Here is a 5,654-nt window from a genome sequence, read left to right as displayed (position 1 = left end):
TTCCCCTCCTTTCCCCTCCCTTTCCTCCCTTCCCCTCCCCTCCCTTTCCTCCCTTCCCCTCCCCTCCCCTCCTTTCCCTTCCCTTCCCTTCCCCTCCCTTCCCTCCCCTTCCCTCCCCTCCTCTCCCTTCCCTTCCCTTCCCCTCTCCTCCTTTCCCCTCCCCTCCCCTCCCCTTCCCCTCCCTTCCCCTTCCCCTCCCTTCCCCTTCCCTTCCCTACCCTGAAGGCATATAGTTAATGTATATACCTCTAGGCAGAGATAGCAGATGAACATTGAAAGATTTGAAAATGTCTTTTGATATAAAACATTTTTTGCTACTTTCATAGAAAGGGTTTGGAAACTGAAACAGGCCAGACTGGCAGACTATTTCCAGGTGGTCTAAGCCCGCAGTCGCCCATGTCCTAGCCTCACAGAAGCAGAACCCGACACACAAGCTGCCCATGCACTGGGCTCTGGCGGCGGCTGCAGGGGCGGGGGCGGCTCCTCAGCAGCGGCAGCGCTGGCAACCTCTGGCTCGCAGGTCATGAACCTGGTGATGCGGCCCTTTCAGCTGCCCTGGCTGTTGACTGTCTTCCGGCCCTGGGGGATGGCCTGCTCCTGAGGCACCCTCAGTCTTGTCCTTTTCCTTGGTGTTTTCTTTAGAGTCCTCCTTTTCATCTTTTTCTTCTTCATCCTTTTTTTTCTCTTCTTTTTTTCAGTTTTTTTTCCCCTTTATATTCTTCTTTTTCTTCTACTTTTTCTTCTTGGGATGGTCGGGCAATTTGCTGATTTGTTCCCCTGCGTTTTCCATAATTCCTTCTCACTAGAGCTTAATAACTTTCATTTTTCTTGGTTAAGTAATAATATAAGACACAATCAGGAACACTCTTCCTTTCCAAGTAGGATGCCATTAGTCCAAAGTTTTTTGGATGCTGAATAAACTTGTCCTTAAAGATCTCCTTCTCATGGTCAGTCCAAACATTCATAAACTGCCTGTCTTTATAAACCTTCATGGGGTCCTCCATCAGCCCATTCATGTTAATGAACTGGACCCCTCTTTGTTCTGCAGCAAACATCATAGATAGGATTACCGAAAGCTGTCACATTTGTTTCTCATTATTCTCCTGCTCAGAGAGCCCGTCAGTGATCTCAGAGATCTCATGCTCACTTCTGGCAATAGTGGCTGAGAGACCAGCTCCCCTCTGTCCAACTTGCTGGAATCTTTCTTGCTGTTCTGTTTTCGAATTTCTGGAAACTGCTTATCATAGTACTCCCTTGTTTTGCTTTCTTTAGCTTTCCTCCGAGGATTATCTTCTATTCTGTCCACTTTTTTCTCCCATGCCTCCATGAGCTGATCGTAACGTTGACAGATTTTTTTGTTCCCTTTGTTTTCTTGCATGATTTCTTCTTTTAAAAAATAAAATGAGTTTTTTCCTCATCACCTGGTTTTTCATCATGCGCCTTGCAGGGACTCCAGTCTTGATGTTCTCGTGGTACACCTTGGTATCTGATGGCTGGTTATAGAGTGGCAGTTCAACTTTTGGCCCCAGACCTTAAAATATTTTATGAGCTTCTTCTGCTTTTTTCCGGTTCTCATCCTAGATGATCGGGACAATGCTGCGATGTTTCTGTTCCACAGGAGGAGGGGACACAGGCTTCTCAGGCTCAGGAGGCTTAGCTGTTTCTTCTTCGAGCTGTTGTTGCTTCTTTTTCAGTTTGAGGACCTGCTGCTCAACTTTGGCAATTTCTCGATCCACACGGTCCATACTCTGTATTAACTCTTTCTTGTAAAGTTTTAAAGGTGAAGCATTTTGATCATCTCCACATGGTTGCCCAGGGATTGGAGAGGATGGAGCTTCATGTTTGCCTCCAAATGCTGGATCCTTCTTAGCATCTGCAGAGGTCCTCAAGCCTTCTGGCAGCATGTGCACCGGAGGTAAGACCGCAGTGCTGACTGGCTGGAAGTGGGAGTCAGATACCTGCTCCAGATGCAGCCGCTTGGACTCCAGGGAGTCATGGTCCCCTGGGGATGGGCCCTGGTGGAACTGCTCATATCCGGGTCTCCTTTCCTGAGGCCTGTCAGAACCTGGGTGAAATTCTGAGAGCAAGGAAGGCCGCCTGCGAAGCTTCTTCTGCTGCAGTAGCTGTGACGCTTGGCTGACTTCAAGATGAGAAGAGCGGAAATCAGGGACTGCAAATGCCTGCTGGTGCCGGGTGCCGGGAAAGGCGTACTGGACAGAGTGGGAGGGGTAACGACTTTGCTCTGCGCTGAATGCTCCTTGGTTGGGAGGATAACCTAAACTTGACATTATAAGTAAAGAAGTCCTCACTAGGCTGTGAGATCAAGTCCAACAAATAATCATGTTTCTAAGAAACCACCAGGAGCGGGCGGAGCGTGGCAGACGGCGCGGCCTGGCACTGAGGAGCAGGATGCGCCCCAGCTGCGGGTCCCTGGCTTCGGACCTCTCTGGGCGCGGCCAGCCGGGTGCTCACTCCAGCCACCAGCGCTGCCGCTGCCGCAGCTCCTGCTGCTGGTTCGCCACCTTGGCCACCATCTTGACTCACCCCCTCGCCCTCCCCTTTCCCCACCTCCATAACCTTTTCTATGATATGCAGTTCTTTCTTTATATCTCTTGTCCTTTCTCCCTTAATTTTCTATAAGTTTCTAAGCCTTGCAAATTTATATTCACTGTACAATAGACCTAAGTTATATTAGTATTATGAGCCTCATCAACAGGAAGAACACTAGAGAAATTCATTCAACATGGGATCTTAAGAAAAGCCCTCCCCCACTCATGGCAAAGGTTCACTTGGAGCAAGAACAGAGAAACAAACATGAAGGCTGGGCAGCCGCAGTGCTGCAGAGAAGGTCCTGACAGAGGTAGAAATAGGATGTTACCATTTCCTGACAGCCAGTGTCCCGGAAATTATGCCAAGCCATTTTTATTATGGTTTTTCTCAAAAATAAACAAAGCCAGATACCAGTTAAGATGGTAAGGGCAGACTTGAATCAGGGATAGACTACTTCAATAGAGAAGATCCAATGTTAACTAAACTCAGAGATGGGAGAGCAGAGATAAAGCTGACCAGGGACTCCATAGACTCAAAAACGCAAAACTATAAAAAGGAGGAAGTACGTTTGGTAGGAATAAGTCTTAAGCTGTTAGTGTATGTTAGTATTTGTTCAACTCTTCATAGGCCAAGATCGAGACCCAGTCAGAAAGAAGACTCAGAGGAGCCTGGCTAGAGTTTGGTCAAGGAGGATCATCTCTGTCATATTTTGATAATTGCTACAACACCCATCATAGAGGTTTTATTGTTTCCATTGAGCTGATAAAATAATCTGCGATCCAGAGAGCAGTGTGCCCAAGATCAAGTAAGCTCAGTGTGGCCGAGGTGGGAGTGGGGAGTACACCTGTTGCATCAATCTGCCGGGTTGATGACACGGGTGGGAGCACTGCCTTCCCAGAACTGAAAGCATGGATTGTGCAGATCGCCTGCGTCAGGATTCTATTAATAAAAAAGACATGAAAAACTGCCTCAAAGAAAAGCAAAAAATACTGAGCAACTACTTTTTCCCTTACAAAGTTTAAATATTTAAATAAACCCAAACTCGTATGAGTAAGGAGTGGGAAAACAGCAGGATGATTCTGAACTGGAGTTTGAAACTTTCTTTTTCCTATTCAAGTAAGGTAATAGAATCAGAATCAATTAGCTGTTAAAATCAAACACAGAAAAACTAGAGGGGCTTTCTCATCTATCTTTTCTTTAAAGTGAGAGTAGTGACAAACTCACTCCAGCATGTGTTCTGACCAGAATCCACCTGGCAACCCCTGTCTGGGACAGATGCTTACACCAACCAAGCTGCCCTCAGCACCAGGGGCCGATACTCAAACTAATTGAGACATTGGCTGCTACAGAGGAAGAGGGACATAAGAGAGAGAGGGAGGGAAGAAAAGTAGATGGCCACTTCCCCTGTGTGCCCTAATCAGGGATCAAACCCAGGAAGGCCGCGTGTGGGGCCATTCTCTATACTCTGAGTCAACCAGCCACAGCCTCATATTTCATTTTTAAACAGTTCTAAAGAACATGCTTTTCACCTGACCTGTGATGGTGCAGTGGATAAAGCATTGGCATGGAATACCGAGGTTGCCGATTGCAAACCCTGTGCTTGCCTGTTCAAGGCACATGTGGGAGTTGATGCTTCCAGCTCCTCCTACCTCCACCTCCACCATTCTCTCTCTCTCTCTCTCTCTCTTCCCTCTTTAAAATGAATAAATAAATCTAAAAATAAAATAAAATAAACCATGCTTTTCAATTCTATTCTATACTTAGTTTCTTTATAAATATTTTGATAACTGGCATCACACTTTGGAACTAAAAAATTTAACCATTCCTTCACTACTTTCCAAAATTTACACACATTTTTTTCTTTTTTTTAATTTTTTTTAATTTTTCTGAACTGAGAAGCGAGGAGGTCCAGAGACAGACTCCTGCATGCATCCAACCGGGATCCACCCAGCAAGTCCACTAGGGGGCAAGACCATGGAGCCATCTTCAGTCCTGGGCCAACTTTGTTCTAATGTAGCTTTGGCTGCAGGAAGGGAAGAGTGAGACAGAGAGGAAGGAGGGGGGTGGTGGAGAAGCAGATGGGTGCTTCTTCTGTGTGCCCTGGCCAGGAATTGAATCTGGGACATCCACAAGCTGGGCTGACGCTCTACCACTGAGCCAACCGACCAGGGCTGGTACACACATTTTCTACTTCTGCTGCTACCGCTGGGTCATTTCTGCAAGCCCGACCCTTCTTCGTTCCTGACATAAATGTGATATTCCTCAGCCTGAATGCAGTCATTACAGTCCAGAGAAAACAAAGTGTCATATAAATAAGTCTTTAGTACTGTCACAGCATTGTTAAAGGATTTCCTAGTTTCAGCTGTTCTGCCTTTGAAATCACCACCTTACCAGGCCAGAGGATCAGGTAGGCATTTTAAATTAGGGAAAACAGTTATATTGTCAAGGCAGGTCAATCAAGTTACAATTGGCTCTAATTTGCACTCCTACCAGGTGTTAAATTCTTCACCTGCAGCACTAAAAATGGTGTGAAATTCTTGCTAGATTTATGAAAGCTTCAAAGAGAATACTTTCAACCTAACACCTCAAACCAGAAGTACTTGTTACTGTTCATCAGAAGGAAAATGCACCACTGGCTCTGATTGAGAAGCAAACTGAAGTGACCTGAGTCTGATGAGGGTGTATGAACACAGCTTCCATGGACAATGATCCTCAACAGCAAATATTTCTATCAGAGAATAGCCAGGGGGCTATGTTTGGTTACCACCATAATACTATTGACTTGTATTTTCTATTTCACTGTTAATTCAATCTGCCAACTCTTGGGGAAAATCATAAATTTAGAACTTAGAATGTTACAGAGACAAGGATAGAATTCAGGACTAGGGCATGTTGGTGCTGGTTCTGAAGTGAGGTTCCATTATGCTTTCAGACAGCAAGCATTACAGATGTTCAGATATTTTGGGAGACTCTGGATAACTAAACCACCTATAGGAAACTCCTTTCTACCCATGCCTACACATACAACCACAAAACACACACATGTGCACGCATGCACACACACAAGTGACCAAGCATTACATCTTTCAGTCACTTCCCATTGT

General features: G+C 45.7%; 1 pseudogene; it reads right to left on the bottom strand.

Annotated features, from left to right (window-relative positions):
- Positions 1 to 378: 378 nt before the first annotated feature.
- On the bottom strand, positions 379 to 2,375 carry LOC136315047 (nuclear receptor corepressor 1 pseudogene; annotated as a pseudogene).
- Between the last annotated feature and the right edge of the window lie 3,279 nt (positions 2,376 to 5,654).

Source organism: Saccopteryx bilineata, chromosome 11, assembly GCF_036850765.1.
Source record: "Saccopteryx bilineata isolate mSacBil1 chromosome 11, mSacBil1_pri_phased_curated, whole genome shotgun sequence".
Taxonomy (NCBI): Eukaryota; Metazoa; Chordata; class Mammalia; order Chiroptera; family Emballonuridae; genus Saccopteryx; species Saccopteryx bilineata.
The sequence above is the reverse complement of the archived record's forward strand: the minus strand, read 5'-3'. Positions and strand labels throughout refer to the sequence as shown.